The sequence below is a fragment of the Eptesicus fuscus genome, chromosome 21 (genome assembly GCF_027574615.1).
Source record: "Eptesicus fuscus isolate TK198812 chromosome 21, DD_ASM_mEF_20220401, whole genome shotgun sequence".
Taxonomy (NCBI): Eukaryota; Metazoa; Chordata; class Mammalia; order Chiroptera; family Vespertilionidae; genus Eptesicus; species Eptesicus fuscus.
Window position 1 is genome coordinate 4,911,616 of NC_072493.1, and position 20,533 is coordinate 4,932,148.

Below are 20,533 nucleotides of genomic sequence, written 5' to 3' on the forward strand. Positions count from 1 at the left end.
TTGACAGGGCTATTGCCTTTGCTAGCTTTATCTGAGTGCAACCCAGCCTCCAGGAGGGGCAGAGTCCGGGAAACCGAGGCTCAGAAAGGTGGAGAGGGCTCAGGGCGGGGCTTCTCATTCGGGGTCTTTCCGTAGACACATGCCTAAATGCACCCCAACATGCTCCCCCTCTGCTCCGAGCGTGCGTATGACCTTGTCCTGTGCCAAGCCCCTCCTGCGCCCTCCCTGACCCGGTGGGCAGGACGGTGGGCCCGGCCCGCGGAAGGCCCGGCAGTGGCCACTGGCCCTGTGTCTGGCGGGTGCCCTGTGGAGTTTCCATGGTGCGCGCTCCTTTGGGGGCCCCTGGGTGGGACTTTCCATCTGGGTGGAAACCTGACCCGCAGGCCCGGGCAGGAGGAAATGCCTTCCCCAAATGTGGAGACAAAGAAGAGAGAGGCGGCCAGCCTGGGACTCCAGCCAGAGCCCCTGACTCCTGCAAAGCCACAGAGCGGGGACCCCCGGGGCCTGGGCCCGGCTGCCTAGGACCCGCCCCTCAAGGAAGGCCAGGGCCTGGGCGGGGCCGCGCTCCCCACTGTGGGTGGCTAGGGGGGCCCACTGCCCTGGGCCCGGCCGCCCTGGCCTTGAGTTGGGGTGTGTCTGCAGCTCCTGCAGAGATGGGGGGCAGCCAGTGGGTCAGTGGCTGGGCAGGACTAGGACTCGCCTCTCGCTGTCACTCTGCCCCTCGCCCCCTCAAGCAGGCGTGGTCTCATTGACGCCCCGAAGCAGCAGGTTGACCTCAGGTATGGTCGCGCTGCTCAGAGAGGCCCGGCGTCCTGCCTGGTGTCACACAGCAGGTGTGTGCGGAGCCGCATTGCCACCCCCACCTGCCGACGGCACAATCGCAGGTCATTATAGTGCGGCTGGTGGCTTGGCCTTTTTTGGGGGTGGACAGTCTCTCAGAATGCACATGGCCGGGAAGTTCTACTGAAGGTCTAGCCACCTGCTCAGCTGCTGCTGTCTCGGCCTCAGCACTGGTGTTGCAGGGCCTGTCCTGATGGTTGGTGACGGCCGTGAGCCCGAGTCACCGCCGACGGGATCCCGACAGGCTTCCTTCTGTCAGTCGCAAGCGCTATTGAGCACCTACTAAGTGCGGGCACCGTGCTCGGTGGCGAACAGGGCCAGCGGAGCCCCTGCACGCAGTTTAGTGGGGGAGGTGACAGTCAGTGGATAAATACGCACATGTTTACCCTGGGATGCGACCAGCAGGGTGGCCAGTTAGAGAGGAGGGTGCGGGAGGAGAGGACCATGTGGCGGGTGAGCAGAGAGGCCTGGGTCGAGGCGGCAGAGAGGGAGTGAGCCGTGCAGGCGTGAACCGTGTCACTGGAGCACATGGATCCCGGAGGACCCAGGGCCGAGGGGCAGGAGGTGAGGGAGGAGCAGGGAGGCGGCAGCAGCTTTCGTGGGGCTCGTGTCCTCATGGGCCCTGGGGGTTTGACCCTGAGTGACGGGAAGCTGGGAGAGTGGGGAGCGGAGGGACCCTGTGGGCAGGGGGAAAGCCCACCCAGGCGCTCATCCAGGGAGAGATGATGGCGGCGGGGGCAAAGTCGGGAGGTGAGAAGGGGTCAGGTCAAGAATTTCTTTTGGTAACTCAGCCCCAGCTGGTGTGGCTCAGTGGTTGAGCATCGACCTATGAACCAGGAGGTCACGGTTTGATTCCCGGTCAGGGCACATGCCCAGGTTGTGGGCTTGATCCCCAGTAGGGGGCGTGCAGGAGGCAGCTGATCCACGATTCTCTCTCATCATCGATGTTTCTCTCTCTTGCTCTCTCTCTCTACTTCTCTGAAATCGATAAAAATATATACTAAAAAAAAACAAACAAAAAAACCAATTTCTTTGGGAGGTTGGTCCGACAGAACTGGTCTCCAGATTGGGGGTGGGACTGACAGAAGGAGAGGAACCAGATGGCTCCAGGCAGCTGGGGGGCTGGGGTGCCTTTCATGGGATGGGGGTCCCGGGGGAGAGGGGAGCGTTGGGTGCGGATAACGGTGGTGAGGCTGCAGAGCTAGGCCTTGGCCGTGAGTTTGAGATGCCTCTTGGGCATCAGTGGGCACTCGGAGGACGGTCCCGATGGGGGGAGGCTGGGACCGGGGTGCATGTGGGTGTCAAGAGTGTGTGGTTGGCGCTCAGAGCTGGACGGAGGCACCCCCAACCCCCAGCCAGTGCGCCCGGACAGAACAAAGGAGTTTAGGTCCGGGTCCAGGGAGGCGTGCATCAGAGGCAGGCACGAGGGACGAGGGATGAGGGAGGAGGGACGAGGGAGGAGGGACGAAGCAGATCGAGGAGACGCTGGGAGTTCAGGGAGGTAGGAGGAAACCCAGGAGAGGCAGGGTCCCCCAAAGTCTTTCAGGAAGGAGGGGGATCACTGGGCAGGTCCAGAGCTTTCTAAAGTGGGGTGCTAGGACCTTGCTGGGACCACTCTTCCTATAGAGGGGGACACGTTGCCTGAGATTTCTGCAGATGGGAGGGGAGACCAGCCTAGCTTCTTTTGCTGGAAAGATTCTGGGGCGAGAAGAGATGGGGTTCAGGGGTTAATGAAATGAACTCGCGTCTGCAGACTGGCCCACCCGGGGGGTGTCTGCGCCGAGCCCCCTCCCCGGCTCCCGCTCAGGAAATGTGCCCACGGCCAGACCAGGGTGGCGTCCAGAAGCCGCAGACGGTCCACGGCCGTCCCGCTGTGCGCGAGCCCGCGGAAGTGGGCCAGCCGCACCCGCGCAGGATTAAAGGGACGTGTAATGGATTAAAGATCAAAAATGTTAATTAAGAAATGGTCTTTTCTAATAAGATGCCTTCAAGGGCACAGGCCCGAAAAGGAGGGGATTTCTCGTTTTGGCAACACGGTTCCTGTTGTAATGAAATTGGTTCCCAGGCAGCGGGGAGGACCCGGCCTAAGTCTCCTTTGAAAGACATCTCCATCCAAATTAATTAGCGCGAGAAGACGGAGGGCAGAGCGGCGGGCTGACAGGCGTGCGGGCCTGTGGGCATGGCGGGAGGGCTGCGTGAACTCACAGAGAAACCGTCCGTGTGCTGGCGCCCGCCGGAAGGGGGTGCCCCGGGGTACGTTTCGGGCGGGCCGTACTGAGATCTGGCTGCTTCCGGGGTGAGGGATGAGGCCTGCTTGGACTAGGCCCAACTCGATGGGAACTTGCTGTGTGACCTGGGGCTGTGTCTGCCCCTCTCTGATCGCTCCTTTTTTATCAGTTGTGGGTGACAGCAAAACTTCTCCTACCCGCCTCCCCACCTGTTGGATCAACTAGGTTCGTGGCTACGAGTGATTTGAAACTCGGAGCTCCGCGGGAATCCGTGAGACGACCCGTCCCTGTGTGCCTGATGCGGCCCGGCCGCGCCGAGTGCTGCTTCCCCCGGCTTCCCTGCGTCCCCGGCTGTGAAGCGCCCTCGGTTGTTCGAATGTCTCCAAAGGGCACCATCGCCCAACAGTTAAGAACTGGGCTGTGGAGCCTGCCGGGTCATTCATTTGAATCCCACGTCTGCCCCTTGCCTGGGACCTGGGCTCAGTCCCTTGACTTCTCTGAGCCTCAGTTTCCTCATCTATACAATGGAGCCAGTGGTCTCTGCCTCACAGCGTGACGTGTGAAGGGAGATCAGGGCTCTGAGAGACTGGGGCTCGGTGTGCGTGCTGGGGCTGTGGCGCCGATTACTCAGGAGCAGAGATCTATGGGACTGGGCCCCGTGCTGTAAAAGTACTGGGTCAGGCCCTAGCCGGTTTGGCTCAGTGGGCAGAGCATTGGTCTGCGAACTGAGAAGTCCCAGGTTTGATTCCGGTCAAGGGCATGTACCCGGGTTGTGGGCTCGATCCCCAGTGGGGGACTTGCAGGAGGCAGCCAATCCACCATGATTCTCTCTCATCATGGATGTTTCTCTCTCTCTCTCTCCCTCCCTCTTCCTTCCTCTCTGAAATCAATAAAAGTATATTAAAAAAAAAAATACTGGGTCATCCTAGCTGGTCTGGCTCAGTGGATAGAGTGTCGGCCCTTGGACTGAAGGGGCGCTGGTTTGATTCCCGGTCAGGGCACAGGCCCGGGTTGCAGGCTGCATCCCCAGTGTGGGGCGTGCAGGAGTCAGCTGATCAATGATTCTCTCCCATCATTGATGTTTCTATCCCTCTCCCTCCCTCTTGTCCTATCTAATAAAAGAGTAACATGCAAATTAACCATCACTTCACCATAAAGATGGCTGCGCCCAATAAGGAGGGAATATGCAAATTGATGGGCCAAAATGGCGGCGCCGGCCGGAGCCATGGAGCCTGCGGAGAGCGGGGGGGCGGGGGGGAGGCTTGGCATCCTGGGTTGCCCCAGCGACCCAGGATGCCAAGCCTGACGGGAGAGCAGAGTGGGAGATGGGCAGGAAAGTTTGGCATCCTGGGTTGCCCCAGTGACCGGGAGAGTGGGAGGAAGGCTGAGCGGGAGAGTTGGGGGAAGGCTTGGCGTCCTGGATCACCCCAGCACAGAGCGGGAGATGGGTGGAAAGGCTTGGCATCCTGTGTCACCCCAGAGTAGAGCGGAAGATGGGCGGGAAGGCTTGGCGTCCTGGGTCGCCCCAGCGACTCAGGATGCCAAGCCTGATGGAAGAGCAGAGCAGGAGATGGGGGGGAAGGCTTGGCATCATGGGTAGCTGGGGAAGGCAGTTGGGGGGACCAGGCCTGCAGGGAAGGGCAGTTGGGGGGGGACCAGGCCTGCAGGGGAGGGCAGTTGGGAAGGACCAGGCCAGCAGGGGAGGGAAGTTGGGGGGGACCAGGCCTGCAGGGGAGGGAAGTTGGGGGCAACCAGGCCTGCAGGGGAGGACAGTTAGGGGCGACCAGGCCTGCAGGGGAGGACAGTTAGGGGTGACCAGGCTGGCAAGGGAGGGCAGTTAGGGGTTACCTGGGCCAGCAGGGGAACAGTTAGGCGTTGATCAGGCTGGCAGGGGAGTGGTTAGAGGGGTGATCAGGCTGGCAGGCAGAAGCGGTGAGGGGCAATCAGGCAGGCAGGTAGTCCTGGATTGTGAGGGGGATGTCTGACTGCCTGTTTAGGCCCGATCCTGGTGGTGGGATCGGGCCTAAAAGGGCAGTCGGACATCTCTTGAGGGGTCCCAAATTGGAGAGTGTGCAGTCTGGGCTGAGGGACACCCCCCACTCCCTGTGCATGAATTTCATGCATTGGGCCTCTAGTATATGATAAAGAAAGAAAAACGTGATTTTGGAGGTTGGAAGTTGTTGGCCCCATCTATCCCAACATCGATGGCAGGGCTCTTCTGTGTGGCAGGCAGGGCCGGGAGCTGGTAGGTTTGGTACCTCCCTCCCCTCCACGCTGCCTGGTCCAGCCTGGCGCCCCCTGTGGCGGGGAGACGACCTGCCTGGCGCTCCGGTGTGTGTCTGCTTTTCATCATTTACACGGCACAGCCCTGGACCTCGGAGCCGGGACGTCCCGGGCCTCGTCTTTCCCGGCTCCTCTTCGGGCACGCAGGAGGGGAGCGGGCAGCAGCCGACAGCAGTCTGTTCTGAAAACCACGGGCGTCGAGACCTGGCAGTCGCCTCTGTGGGTCTGCCATGCTCTAGCCAGCAAACCCGTCACGGCCTCCCCATTTCTTCCACCTCCACCCTGAGCGCTTCCGGCCCCTCCGCCATCATCTCCGCCGCGCCTGGCCACTCGCCGGCTCCTGTGTGGGCAACTGCTCTCGTCCAAGGCAGGCGTCTCTAGCTCCACTTTTGTTTTTGTTCATCCTCACCCGAGGATGTTTTCCCATTGATTTTTAGAATCAGAGAGAGGGAGAGAGGGGGGGGGTGGGGAGAGAGAGAGAGAGAGAGAGAGAGAGAGAGAGATGTGAGAGAGACACATGGATTGGTTGCCTCCCACACGTACCCTGGCCGGGACTGGGGGTTGGGACTGCAACTGAGGTGCGTGCCCTTGACAGGAATTGAACCCAGACCCTTCATTCTGACGGCCGAGGCTCTAACCACTGAACATACCAGCCAGGCCTGGCTCCATTTCTGACCCGTTGAGTGCCCAGGCCTGGCGGGGCAGGAACCCGGCCACACTCGCGGGCCACTGAGTCTCAGTCACTGCTGCTCAGAACCGCTCTTTCTCAGGCATTTGATTTCCGCCAGCGTCCGGGCAACGCACCTCCAGGGTTAATCTGAGTCACAGGCGGGAACGCAGCTCCACGAAGGGCCAATGATGATTATCGCTATTATTATCTTTTCACCAACTGCCCTTTACAAAGGGTACGTGGCGGGAAGGAGGCGCCGGGGAGCACCCCGCCTACACGGGGGCTCATTAGGAGTCTCCCCGATCCTGTCGGCCTCGTCAGCGACAGAACAGCACGTGGACAAACCTAACTTCCCTCCCCCTCGATGCGTCCCAGGCGTGATTACAGCGGCCACACTGTGCGCCCCTGGGCGTCTCCTTCATCTGCAACAGAGGCCCTGCTTAGCCGCGTGTGGTAGGAATCGTAGGCGGAGCCGGGTCCCACCCTGGACAGGTGTCCTCGGAGAGCGCAGAGGAACTTTCCGTGGGAAGGAGGACTTGCCAGGTGCTGGCTCAGAGGAAGCAGGACAAAGCGGAGGAGATTGCAGGCAGTGTGCTCCCGCGGGGTCCTGGCCGTTACTGCGGAGGATGCGTCCCTTCGGGGGCTGGACCCTCTCTGCCCCGGGTCACGTCCCGCCCTGAAACCTTCCGGGGTCTCCGAGATCCCTCTGGGGGTCCTGTCTTGCATGCTGGCTCCAGTGGCTGCAAATGAGACGCCCCCTTGCTAGGGACAGGGCTTGGCCACTTTACCCCACCCCTTCCAGGTGGCTGTCCACACCTCCCTCCTCCTGCCGTGCAGGGAAGGCGGGGGGGGCGGGGGGGGGGGAGCACCAGGGATGAGAGAGCCAGCACATTGTTCTAGAAATAAGTAGCTGAGAACCCGAGTCAGAAATTAGTTAACACAAAGGAAGTCGGGCCCTGCAGGCCGCGTTGCAATCTCCGCAGGAAGTGCCCTGCCCAGGGGGCCGGTGAAGGATTTAAGTCCATTCCGCCGGGCACCATGCCGCTGTTGGCACCAAGTTTTTTCTTCCATTCCGCGCCCCCCTCCCCCCCCCAAGCCCCATCAGGAGCTGTCTCGTGGGGCAGCCTCAGGGGCTGCACTTTGTGATGCTAATAAAAGTGACCCAGGAACTAAGGCGGCCTCTGAGCTCCTGCACATGCATCCCAGCTGCACAGGAGCCTCTGTCCTTGGCCGTCCAGCAGGGTCAGGGGCTGGCGGCCCTCCGGCACCGAGCAGGGGGCAGATCCGGCAGCTCTGTGAGTGGGAAGGAGCCTGGAAGCCCCATTGTCCCCGCCTCGGGGGCCCCCGTGGGTGTTCTTCCAGCTTGAATGCCTCCAGGGATGGGAGGCTCACCTCCTCACAAAGCCGGCTGGACCCCAGCGACAGCCCCAACCTTCCCGTTATTGAGTAGTTACCGAGTGCCGAGAATTACGTAGTGAAACAGACACACTGAGCCCTCCCCGAGGCCAGGCGGCAGGAATAATCAGGGACCCTGCGTGGAGACCCCTGCCCTCCCCGTCGGACTGGGTGCTGGTGGGAAAAACCCTGTCAGCGCATTGAGGTTAGGAGTGCGAGAGACTCACGGTAGGTAGGGTGAGGGGGCCCTGCTGGGACCTCTTCACAATCCCCTCCTGGCCGGGCCCCACCTGCTCTCGCCGACCTTCCAACTCCTGAGCTCTCCAAGCTCGCTCCGGCCCCAGGGCCTTTGCACCAGCTGTGCCCGCCGCCAGGAACACCCTCCCTTCCCGTGACCTCCCCGAGGGGCCCTTCCTGACCGCCGCGCTGGAGGCGCCTCTTGGCCTGCGTCACTTCTGATCCCGTGGGCCCTGCTCGGCATTGGTCCCCTCCGAGATTTTCTGATACTTTATTCCCTTTCCCCCAATACCGTGGTCGGCAACCCGCGGCTCGCGAGCCACATGCAGCTCTTTGGCCCCTTGAGTGTGGCTCTTCCACAAAAATACCACGGCCTGGGCGAGTCTATTGTGAAGAAGTGGCGTTAGAAGAAGTTTAAGTTTAAAAAATTTGGCTCTCAAAAGAAATGTCAATCGTTGTCCTGTTAATATTTGGCTCTGTGGACTGATGAGTTTGCCGACCACTGCCCCAGTAGATTATGTCGGTTCTGTGGCCCGCTGTGTCCCAGCCTGAGGACCCTGCCTGGCACACAGAGGCCCACCCACGGCCATGGACTGCTGGCGGGTGAGACACGAGAGACCCACGCTGGTGCCTCAATGATGCGACGCGGTCTCTGCTTGATTGGCTCAAGTAGTGACAGGCAGCCCGGACCCTTTGGCTGTCCGGCTACAATTCCATCCTCTCAGCAGCCTCGTGCACTGCTGTCCTCCGGTTCTAAAGGAAGAGAGGGAGGATCAGAGAGGTTGAGTGATTGGCCTGGGGTCCCACAGCCCGTGAGTGGTGAGTGCTCGGTGCCGGAGGGCCGCCAGCCCCTGACCCTGCTGGACGGCCAATCGCACTCCTAACCTCAATGCGCTGACAGGGTTTTTCCCACCAGCACCCAGTCCGTCTCCAGCTGAGCTGAGGCCACCCACACCCTCTGGCCTGGTGATGAGTTGGTGGGGGGGTCTTCTCCTCAAAGCTGGCCTCACGGACCTGGCTCTGTGGCCATGACCTTCCAGAACAAGCCTGCTCACTGGTGTCCCCCTTCTGCTCCCCTCTTTATTTTATTTTTAAAATATTTTCATTGATTTCAGAGAAGAAAGGAGAGGGGGAGAGAGACACATCAGTGATGAGAGAGAAACATGGATCGGCTGCCTCCTGCACGCCCCACACTGGGGATCGAGCCCACAGGCCGGGCCTGTGCCCTGACCGGGAATCGAACCGTGACCTCCTGGTTCGTAAGTTGACACTCACCCACTGAGCCACGCCAGCCGGGCCTGCTCTCCTCTTTAAAGGACGAGGTGCCCAGGGCCAGAGTTCTCCCATGATGTCGCCCTTGTCAGGTCGGGACCAGTTCTGGAGGGGGCCCATGCCCCCGGATCTGTCCTACAGCAGGTGCGTGCTGAGAGGCGGGCATGCTGTGCAGGCCGGCGAGAGCATCGAGGCTCCCTCACCAAGGCCTGCGGATGCCCACGGCCTCAGCCCAGCGGGGCGGGTGCAGGCAGGCCCTCCGACGTGGGTCCCTGGGTGCAGCTGTCGGCGGAGGTCTGCGGAAGCCGCTGAGGCACCCCCTCCCCCCCACCACCACTTCAAATGCCTACCCGGGCGTGCCCTGCCACACGGGCCGGTTCCTGGGTTCCTGGGTTCCCGGGTTCCTGCGTTGTGGCCGGGGCGGGTGACGTTGCCATGCGGCTCCGGGCCCCACAGCGCCCCTCTGCAGGAGCTGGGGGTGGAGGCGGCACCCGGGCACGGGCTGGGTGAGCCCGGTGGGCAGAGCGAGGGGTCCAGAGACCACCCTGCTGGCTCCTTGCGGTGGGGTCTGGGTGGCACCTTTACCCTTCCCAGGCCGATTCAGGGGTGACTCGGGAAACTCGTCGGCGTGGGGACGGGGGCTGGGAGCCCAGGTCTGACCCGTGCAGAGCGGGCGGCTGCCCACGCGGCAGGCACTCTGGCGTTTGCGGTTGGCCCGTGAGGGCTGCCCAAGCGGAGGGAAGAGGCTCTCCGACAGGCTCTCCTGCGGCCCCTTCCCCTTCCATCCGCCTCCATCGGCGCTTGCCACGCTCGCCTGGAACCCAGGTCTTGGCCCAGCCCCCGAGTCAGGATTTCACCGCGTCCCGGCCTTCCTCGGGCCCTCGCTCTCCCTCGCCCTCCCCGGAGACACACGGCCTCCTTCCCCTCTCGGGAGGGACCCGACTGGCTGTCTCCCCAGGTCCTTTGCGCTGTGCTCCCCGCTTTTTCTCTCCTCCCGCTTCCTGCTCATCCTCCGCAGCTCAGCTCCCGCCAGCCCGCAGCCAGGCCGCCGACCTCCCTGCTCAAGGCCTCTCCCAGCCCCGCCCTCCCCTCTTCTATTCCTTAAAGTGCTGAATGTGTGAAGACGTGATTTTGCTTTTATTTGTTGTTCATCCTCACCCGAGGATATGTTTCAGTTGATTTTTAGAGAGAGAGGAAGCGGCGGGGAGAGACAGAAACATCAATGTGAGAGAGACACATCAATTGCACACACCCCGACCAGGGCTGGGGATGGAGCCTGCAACTGAGGTACATGCCCTTAATTGAAATCGAACCCGGGACCCTTCAGTCCACGGGCCAATGCTCTCTCCACTGAGCCAGACCTGCTGGGGCTGAGAAATGATTTTGATTCTCTGTGTCTCTGCCCCCCCACCCCCCGCCCCCGCCCGTCTCCCTGACCGGAGGGTGTGTCCGCCTCCTGCCCGCTGTGGGTCCTGGCGTGTTGCAGGTCTCGCTCACGTCTGTGAACAGGGGGGCGCGTCGCTGGCGGAGAGGAGCGTGCGGTGGCCCTGGGGCCGCCCTCCTTCCTGTGGCCGGTGTCTCCCTGTGAGTCAGAGCTGGCAGCGGGCAGCGGGGAAGGTGGCTCCCAGGGGACCCCGCTTCCCAGAACCGGCCGCTCTCTGCCCCCACCTGGCTCCCCCAAGGACGGAGAGCGAGGGGCTTCCTGGAAACCCTGCGGCGGCCCCGGAGGGCGGTGGGCCCTGGCGAGCGGGGCTGGCGGTGACGAAACCCAGGAAGCGACCCGACTGCACGCCCCGGCGGGAAGAGCCTCCGTTGCGTCCGGAGGAGAGAGGAGAGGAAGCCCCGCCGGCCAGGGTTTCCGCGTGGGAATTTTCTAGACTTTCCCTGGCTCGGTGCACGGAGGCGGGGGCCCGGACGCAGTGCCCCGGGCAGGAAGCGGTGGTGGGCGTGCATGTGTGTATGCGTGTGTACACGTGTGAGTGACACCCAGACACGGGGCTCGTGGGCCCCCCGCAGACCCACTCTGTGCTCCTGCGCGAAGCAAGTTCTTTTCCTGGAGCCGCCGTTGCAGAATCGTGATGGGGAATCCGTCTGTCAGCCCTGCCTCTTTCCTCCTCACCCTAGAGTGCTTTCTCCCGTTGGTTTTTAGAGAGCGTGCAAGGGAGGGGAGAGACAGAGAGGAGCATCGGAGTGAGAGAGACACATCGGCTGGTTGCCTCCCGAACTCGCCCGTATAGGGCAGGGGCGTCAAACTTACAACCCAGCCCTGGCCGGTGTGGCTCAGTGGATGGAGCGTCGGCCTGTGGACTGAAGGGTCCCAGGTTCGATTCCGGTCAGGGGCATGTACCTTGGTTGCGGGCACATCCCCAGTAGGAGGTGTGCCAGAGGCAGCTGATCGATGTTTCTCTCTCATCGATGTTTCTAACTCTCTCTCCCTCTCCCTTCCTCTCTGTAAAAAATCAATAAAATATATTTTTAAAAAAAAGAAAACATAAAACTTACAACCCAGGTGCATGCCCTTGACCGGGAATTGAGCTTGAGACCCTTGGGTCTGCGGGCCGACACGCTAACCACTGAGCAAAACAGCCGGGGCGCCATCCTGTTTTTAAGACAGCGGGACCGGACTTAGGGACGGAGACAGAGGCTTATGAAAATACAGGTTCCTGGGCCCCGTTTTCAGAAAAGGGCTGCGGCACGCGGCCTGCGTTTTAACTGGCCCTGCGGCCAGGGGTACCCCCAGAAGCTAGCCTGCGCCTGTGGGACCTCTGACGCACGCAGCGGCTCTCCGGTGCGCCCAGCAGCAAGGGGCCCTTCGCTGAGATGGAAACCCCGCCGCTCCGGGTGCCTCTCCGGGGGCCGGCGGACCTTGGCCCGGAGTGGGGACCTGCGCGGGCCCTCCGGGCGCAGCATTGGGGGCAGGCTCTCCAACCCCATCCCCGGGAGAGGTTCACAGCCCAGAGCCGAGCCGCTGGAGTGTGAAAAGGTGACAGATCGGCGTGCGGCTCGGACTCCGTTCTTGTCAAACCGTTGCTGCGTGTGTCCCGGAAAGGTGAGATCTCGTTCATCAGAGTCAGCACGGCGCGAACCTCCGCGTGGGGACGTGTTGACTCTGCCTTAGACCGGCCCGTGCGCGCAGGCGTCTTTGTAATCAGAGAGAACAGCAAAGCTTCGTTTTTGTGGGAAAGAAACACTCGGGGTAGAGAAACAGTTCTGGGGAGAACACCGGGCGGGGGGCGGGGGCACCGCTGTCCGGCCTGGTACCCGCCCGGCGTTGGGGAACGTGAGTTCCCGTTGGCATTCTGGGCAGAGCCTCCGCGTGGGCATCTCCGGGCTGGGCCCGCCTTTCCCGTAAGCTCCCGGCTCCCTGTGCCCTGCTTAGCGGGGTCTCTCCTGGGACCTCACTCCTGAGACCAGGCCTGGTGGGGCTCAGGGCTGCCTGCCGCCCCCCTGGGGTGGTGCCTTGGCCTAAGAAGGAGGTGCCCCTTCACCAGCCTCATCCCTGTTTACTGCCGCGGACATGGGACGGCCTTCTCCACGCGGAGAGCTGCGGGCTGTGAGCCCGGCCGGCGTGGCTCAGTGGTTGAGCGTCGGCCTAGGAACCAGGAGGTAAGGGTTCGATTCCCCGTCAGGTCACAGGCCCGGGTTGTGGGCTCCATCCCCAGTGTGGGGCGTGCAGGAGGCAGCCGATCCATGATTCTCTCTCATCGATGTTTCTATCCCTCTCTCCCTTCCTCTCTGAAAGCAATAAAAATATATTTTAAAAAGAGAAGACAGCTGCAGGCTGTGGCCAGGCCGTCTTTGCCGCGGCCTACAGCTCCCGGTCCACCCGTCTCTGCAGCGGGAGCTGGGCCAGGGGAGCGGAGAGCCAGGGGCCTGGGAGGCCCTCGTGCTCGGGTGGAGCGCCGGTCCCTCTCCAGCTGCGTTCCTTCCCTCTCCGGGACTCAGTTTCCCGTCGGTGGCTGAGGCTGTCACGGCACCTACCCCAGAGGACAGGAGGTCACAGCGGGTGCCGGCGAGCTGGCTCTTGTTCCCGGCAGAGAAGGGACTTCGCCGGAGAGGTTTCCGGATGCTGTTTGGGATTCTGATCCCGGCCACGTCCTGCCTGTGACGAGTGGCCATCGGAGGCGGCCTGCTGGGACTTCTCAGCCCCCGGCTCGCTGAGTCAGCCCCGCCCAGGCCCTCTCCTGCGCGGAGAGCGCGAGTAATTTTTTCCGCTCGGCCTGTGCCCCGGGAAGGGGGCCAGGGACGCATTTGCGCAGTACCTGGCCCTCCTTCCACGAGGCTGCTTTCCATTCTCAGCTCCCCAAAGGTGGCTTTCCGACTCCGCGTGAGTCACGGCTCAGCCTCCCGCAGGAGGGCCCGGAAATTGGTGAGAAGTCAGAGAGGGAGCATTGATTTTTTTATTTTTATTTTATTTTAAGACACGAATGTAAAAATCTGCATTTGCTTAAAAATGACTAACATGGCCTGGCCAGCGTGGCTCAGAGGTTGAGCGTCGACCTATGAACCAGGAGGTCAGGGTTTAATTCCTGGTCAGGGCACATGCCCCAGTTGTGGGCACCATCCCTAGTGGGGGGATGTGCAGGAGGCCGCCAATCACTGATGTTCTGTCTCATCATTGATGTTTCTCTCTCTCCCTCTCCCTTCCTCTCTGAAATCAATAAAAATATATTAAAAAAAAAAAAAAAAAAGGACTAACGTGGCGTGCCATCAGCAAAGGGCCCTGCCCCAGAGGGTCTGCTTTCCGGGATGGATGCCTAGACTTCAGTTCCTCTCAGTCTTCACCCATCCACCCACCCATCCACTCAGCAAGTAGATACGGTGCACCTACTGTGCACCAGGCACCCGTCTAGTGCCGGGGATTGCACAGCGCGTAAAACGGACAGCAGCCCCGAGCCAGGAGACCCAAAGCCTTGGGGGCTGTTTATTTTCTCCAGCCAGACACTCCCCTCCCTGCTGTGGCCCCTCCCCCTGCCCGTCACACTGGTCAGAGGGAAGGAGCTCGAGGCTGAGGGGGGATCTGCCACAAACCTGCCACGTGGCCCCGGAGCTTTCCCTCGGGCCTCAGGTCTGATAAAAGGCTGTGGATTGGGAGAGAGAGAGACATCCGTGATGAGACAGAACATCAGGGATTGGCTGCCTCCTGCACATCCCCCGACTGGGGATGGAACCCACAACCTGGGCATGTGCCCTGACAGGGAATCGAACCCTGACCTCCTGGTTCATAGGTCGACGCTCAACCTCTGAGCCACGCCGGCCACTCTTTTTGGAGAGGCTTCTTCGTCTAAAATCCCCTGATTCATTCACCCTCGGTGCTTTTAAAGATTTTAATTATTAAACATTTTTAGTGGCTCATCAATTGTTTGTTTACTTGTTTCAGAGAGAGGAAGGGAGAGGGAGACAGGAATAGAAGCATCCATGATGAGAATCATGGATCGGCGGCCTCCTGCACGCCCCCTAGTGGGGATCAAGCCCCAAAACCGGGCATGTGCCCGGACCGGGAATCGAACCTTGACCTCCTGGTTCATAGGCTGACTCGTAACCACTGAGCCACGCCGGCCAGCTTCAGCGCGTCCTTTTTAGAGATGGGGAAACTAAGGCTCACAGGGGCCTAAGAGGGTCCCCTGAGGTGACTGTGGGGCCCCCTCAGCCCGGGAAGGCCCCCTGCTCTTGTCCCCACGCCCCCTCCGGCTCTCAGAGGCCAGGTGGGACTCTTGCGGCTCCTGGAGAAGGTGGGGGGACCAGGCCAGGAGCAGGACGGGGCTCCCAGGCCCTTCCTTGTGCCGCTCCTCAACACGGCATGGCTGCAGGATGTTGGTACAGGTTGGGAAACAGGCGCAGGGACTGGAGGCCACCGGACTGACCCACGGCCACGCCAAGACTCAGGGACAAAGCTCGCAGGGCGACGTAGGCATCTCCTCAGTCCCCTTTGGTGCCGCATCCACCCGTCCCCCAGGCTGTTTCTCCGCCCCCGACGGAGCGGGCACGGCTGCCCGGACCCCCGTTGTACCTTCTACGAGGTGAGGAAATAGGCCGCTGGGCCCCGTGCCTTCAGCCCATCCCGCGGGCTCCCGAGTCCTCTCCTGCCTTTGATGCAGATTCCCCCGCTCTCCTCATCCTATCTGGGCTCTCCTCGACGAGCAGCTCGGCCACTTACAATTCCGGAGAGTTCTGTTGGTGGCCCGCGTTGGCATTAACAGAACCCGCCACCGCCTCTGACCCTATTGTGACAAGCTCGTGGCAGCGCCTCCGGGGACGCGGGGTAATTGCTCCACGCGGCGAGCCAGGAGTCCGCGTCGCGCTCCGCTCCGCTCCGGTGCGTTCGGAAACCGCCTCCACAATAGACGGTCAGGTGCGCGTTCGCTGAGCTTCGAGGGAAGGATTCCGACTCAATGCGACGCTCGATGAGGGAGCCCAGGCTTCCGGCTGGACGCAGCGTCGCTCCCGGTTCGGCCTGCCCGTCCCGCCTCGAGTGGCGACACCAATAATTCCTTCGTAACAAGTGCCTTTCCGAGGGGCCTGCCGCTGACAGCTAATGGGAGTTATTGCCCCTGAATGCATTTCGGTAATTACTTCCCCGAGAGCCGTCTTTGTGTTAGAAGACATTTCACACTTTGGTAACATAAGTGTTTGGGGAGCGCACGCGCAGTAATTACGAACAGGCTTTCCGTGAAAATAAGCCTCAAAAAATTATAAGCGCGAATGCTGATGTTGGTGAGAGTCGGGGAGGGATTGCATTTGATTCATGTATATTTATTCCAAGTGGAAGGACCTCTCCTGCATGGAAACTTCTCTCCTCTCTTCTCTCTCTCTCTCTCAAACAAAAGCACTCATGAGCCACGTAGCCTGCTTTCTCATTTTTGTGTAATGCAGACCCTGAAAAGGGACACGTTGCTTGAGACTGAATAGAAAGACCGCCTCGCAGATCCCGATAGGAGGCATTTGCAGTAATGGGAAACGAAATGATTCGAGGTGTGATCAATAAAAAATTAGCGGCGTTTAATCAAAGGTCCCGGCCTCCTGTTGACTGAAGACCATGGCGAGCCGCCGGAAACCCGGGCTGAGTGGCCAGCGAGGCCGCGCGGGGGCGGGCGGGTGGGGCGCGGGTGTGCGTGTGCATAGAGATGGCTGGGATGTGGGCCCTCCTGGTGGAGGAAGCCGGGTCCCTGGGGTGGGCCTGGAAGTTTCCATTTCTCTGCCCACTTGACCTTTGACCTGTGGCTCATCCTCTGCAGGTCTCCGCTCCTCGTTGTATGGGAATGTGTCTTGGTGAGTCCAGGGCTCCCAGCAGGCCTTGCTCTCACCGGCGGGTGTGGGCCCAGCGCCCTCGCCACCTAAATCACCGCCCCTCCCCCCCCATGGTGTGTTTCTGCAGAGGCCCCTCGGACGCGCTGTCTGGCCCTGTCGTGTGGGTTTGGAGACCTCCAGCATGCCTTGCGGCCCTGTTGTGGGTGGGCTCGGCCCCTCTTGGGGGCTGGAGGGAAATGAGCAGAACGCCAGCCTCAGCAGGCAGATGAGGTTAAGGGATGAAGGGGTGTGTGTGTGTGGGGGGGTGAAGAGCCCACAGCGCGGTGGGTCCATGGAGGGGCCCGGGGCCACCCCTCCTCTGGGTGGGGGGCAGGATGGGCTGTGGGTGCTGGGTGCCTGCAAGCTGAGAGCTGCCATTCGGCCTGTGCCTCCGTGGCTGCAACGCAATGAGAACTACTCCATCCGACCGCCCCTCCCCCTGTGGCTTCTTCAGGGCCCCTGGGACACGCTGCACACCCCGCTGTCCCCCTGCACAGCGACTTGTTACTTTTTAAAAAGTATATACATGTTTATTGATTTCAGAGAGGAAGGGAGAGGGAGAGATAGAAACATCCATGATGAGAGAGAATCATGGATCGGCTGCCTCCTGCACGCCCCCTACAGGGAATTGAACCTGCAACCCGGGCCTGTGCCCTGACCGGGAATCAAACTGTGACCTCCTGGGTCATAGGTCGGAGCACAACCAGCGAGCCAGGCTGGCCGGGCCTTGTTACTGTTTATAGGCGCGATACGGCCTCTCCACTGGGGCTGGGGGCGTGGGGTCCCCGGCCCCCCGGGCCTGCAAAGGAAACGCTGGGGTTGGAGGGTCCCCGGGGCAGCTGGCCTCTGGGTTGCAACACAGCTGGGAGCCCCGGGCCAAGGACAGGGGGTCCTTTTCCGCTCTCTGGGTCCTGCCTGGGGCAGCGGGTGGGACCGGGGCCTGTTCCTGGCTTTGCCCCACCGTCCCTTCTCTCCCCAGAGACTCACAGACCATGGCTGCCTCTTTAAATGTTGTGCTTTTGTTAATTCGCACCCGAGAATAGTTTTCCATTGATTTTTAGAGAGCGTGGACGGGATGGGGAGAGACACAGAGAGAGACACATGGATGTGAGAGAGACACATCCATGGGCTGCCTCCCACACCAGGGCCAGGAACCGAGCCTACAACTGAGGTACGTGCCGTTGACTGGAATTGAACCCGGCACCCTTCCGTCCATGGGCCGATGGGCCGATGCTCTATCCACTGAGCCACACCAGCCAGGGCCAGTGGCTGCCTCTTTAAGTGACAGAGTAGGAAGGGCCCTTCCACATGGCTTCATGCATTCCTTCCTTCCTCCATTCGGCCCTAGGAATCGAGCACCTGCAGTCTCCCGGGCCCCGTGCTGGGTGCGGGTGGGGCAGGGGGAGAGGGTCAGGAGCACCGATGCCGACCTGCTGCCCGGGGCCTGCTGGCCGCACAGGGGCCATCGCGCGTCCCGCAGAGGTAAGGACCGGGACTGCTGGGATGAGAGCGAGCACCCGGCCCGTGGGGAGCAAGCTCGCTGAGCCGAGACCCGGACGCGGGAGCAGATGGCTGGGCGGCCTGCTCACCTGGTTTACAGCTGACCTCCCGCAAAGCCCGCTCCGTGTGGCCGCGGTCGGCGCCGGGGCAGCCTCAGCGCTGTGCCGGGCCCGCCCCTGGTCCTGCCGCGAGCCGCTAAGGCGCACCGTCTAAAGTTAAACGTTTCTATTCTGAGCTCCATGCCTTAATGTGCAGGAGGGGCAGCCACGGCCCAGAGTCAGTGACCATGCATGGCCCTGGCTCCTGGCTCCTTCAGCCTGGCCTCTTGTCCTGTCTTTGGGGTACACACCCCTTCCTTGGCCCCTTCTCTCCCCCCTTCCCCCCGTGGGGCTCCTCTTTCTGCTGCGGCCGCCAGGGGGTGATTTGCACCCCAGCATCCTTGCCTTGAGCAATTAGGCGCGCCAGGCCACGGCGCTGGCCACAAACTAGCTGGATTTATTGAGCTCCCGCCTGCCCCTCTGGCCTCCCCCTCCCCCTCCCGTCTTCCTCCCGTCCGCGCCTCCATCTCCTCCTTCCCAGCGGCCATCGGAGACCAACATGACAGCGAGGCGAGGGCAGAGCGGTCCGAGCCTCGGGAGGCCACGGGGAAGGAACGGCGCACAATTTTCATGGTTCCAGGGTGGCCCCGTCCCACTGTTCCTCATTACTGCGTGCGGCGAGCCCGCGCTGCCGGGACCGGGAAGCGCGCAGGAGCCACACTGTTCACGCGCTGGAAAAAGAGAATTTTCTCCTTTTTGGCGGAGGTGTTGGTGATGGCTTTGTCTCCCGCTTCCTGCTCCTTCCTCCCTCCTCGCCTCCCTCCACCCACCATCTCTCCTTCCCGCCCCTTTCTCCCCGGGCAGAGCTGGGAGCTGCGGGCTCTGCCTTTGTGGGTGGGGCTTAGCACGTGACCGTCCCCAGGGGGTCGAGTCACAGACGCCCACAAGGGCGAGGTGCCGGTGACAGACGTCCGGCCAGTCGGTTCAGGCGCCAGCCGTGCTTTGTGCTTTGACGCAGCACTGGCACGCAGTAGGTGCTCAGTCCACGTTCACTGACCGACTAAAGACATGGACTGTGTGTCTGCTCTGGCTCCAGCTGTGTGGGGGAGGCCTGGGGTGAAGGCCCAGGGAGGCCGCCCCATTGGGAGCCCCACGGGCTGAGCAGGAGGGGACATCATTCCCATTTCCCAGGTGAGGAAACCGAGGCTCAGATGTATCCAATGTAACGGAGGTCGCGAGGCGTGGACTTGAACTTGGGTCCCAAATCTCCAAAGAAGGGACACGTTCACGAGTGCCCAGCGCACCTCCTGCCTCACCCTGGGCTCGAGGGGGCCTGTGGCTCTGGCTGGGCACGCTGCCCGCCCCCAGGCTGCCTCCAGCCTCCACGGGCTGTTGTTGTGCCCCCGCTGAGATCGTCAACCTTGACGTCAACCTTGAGTCATCGGGGAGATTTCACATAAAAATATGAATTTCCTTCTTTAAAAAAATAAACAGCTGAGGTGTCTGCACCGGGACCCCCTTTTTTGTATGGTGACCATGAGGGTTTGAGCAGGGGCTGCACCCTTAGGTGGGTGTACCCCCTCCCCTCCCCCAACCCCTCCCGGCTCATTCTGCTCATTTGCGTGAAGGGAGGCATTGGTCCACTGTGGTGAGTGTCCCGTGGGCTGTCTGACCCATCGGAGCCTCCGCCTGCCCGCCTGCCTGTCCCCCCGTCCGCCTGTCCGCCCATCCGCCCGTCCGCCTGTCCGCCCATCCGCCCGTCCGCCCGTCCGCCCGTCCGCCCGTCCGCCCATCCGCCCTCCGTAGCCCAGGTCGCGGGTGAGGAGGCCAACGAAGTGGAAGGTCTGGTCTGAGGGGAGAGATGGCCGTCACCCTGTGAATCATTTTGGCCTCAGGTTCTAGAATTCCTGACAACGGAGGAGACATCTTCTGGAAGATTCTAGTCATTTCCGTGGCCAACCATGGGCCTGTGGAGAGAGGGGCCGCGTACCCAGGCCCGCATGGCCATCCAGGGCGAGCGTCCCAGCAAGGCTCATGTGACGCAGCCTGGGTCACGTTCAGGGGTCACGTTCAGCGTGGGGCGACCGTGCTTTGAAATTCCGTGCACAGAGCCATCAGCGCTGACCGGAGAGCAGCAGGCACCCCAGCAGCTTCCTTATTTAAGAAGCGGATCTTGGACAGCAAATAGATGTTAAAATATTTGCCTGCAGCTCTGAGTGTTAAATGTCACCCCACTGTCCGCACTGCAAATAGTTTAAACCTGAAGATCAACAGTGGCTGCCTCCCGGAATTTGGGGCCAGCCGTGGGGGCACCAGCCGGGTGTCTGATTGGGTCGGCGGGCTCCCGGCCCAGCCCGGCGCAGCCCCTCCCGTCCCCCATCCCGCCAGCCCCGGCGTGCGTGTGTGCGTGCGTGCGAAAGTGTTCACGGAGCCGTGTCCTCTCCGGCAGGGCCAGGGGTTTGACCTCGCGCCCAGGTGCCTAAACAGAGCTGCCTCCCACCCTGGCCAGGGGAAGGAGCCTGGGGAAAGGGTTTGTAGGAACCAGGCCTGTCGGGCTGGAGTCTGGTTTCCTGTTGGAAACAATGTTGCTCCAGGCTGAGCACGTGGGAAACTGTAGCGACCTTGCTGGACGGGTGTTCTGTTGGGGGGCGGCACCCCAACTCCATCCAGGGGGACGGCGCAGGAAAAGGGCTTGTGAATTTCAGTTTATTACTGCTGTTTTTTAATCCTCACCTGAGAATATTTTTTCCATTGGGAGTGGAAAGGAGGTGGGGAGGGGAGAG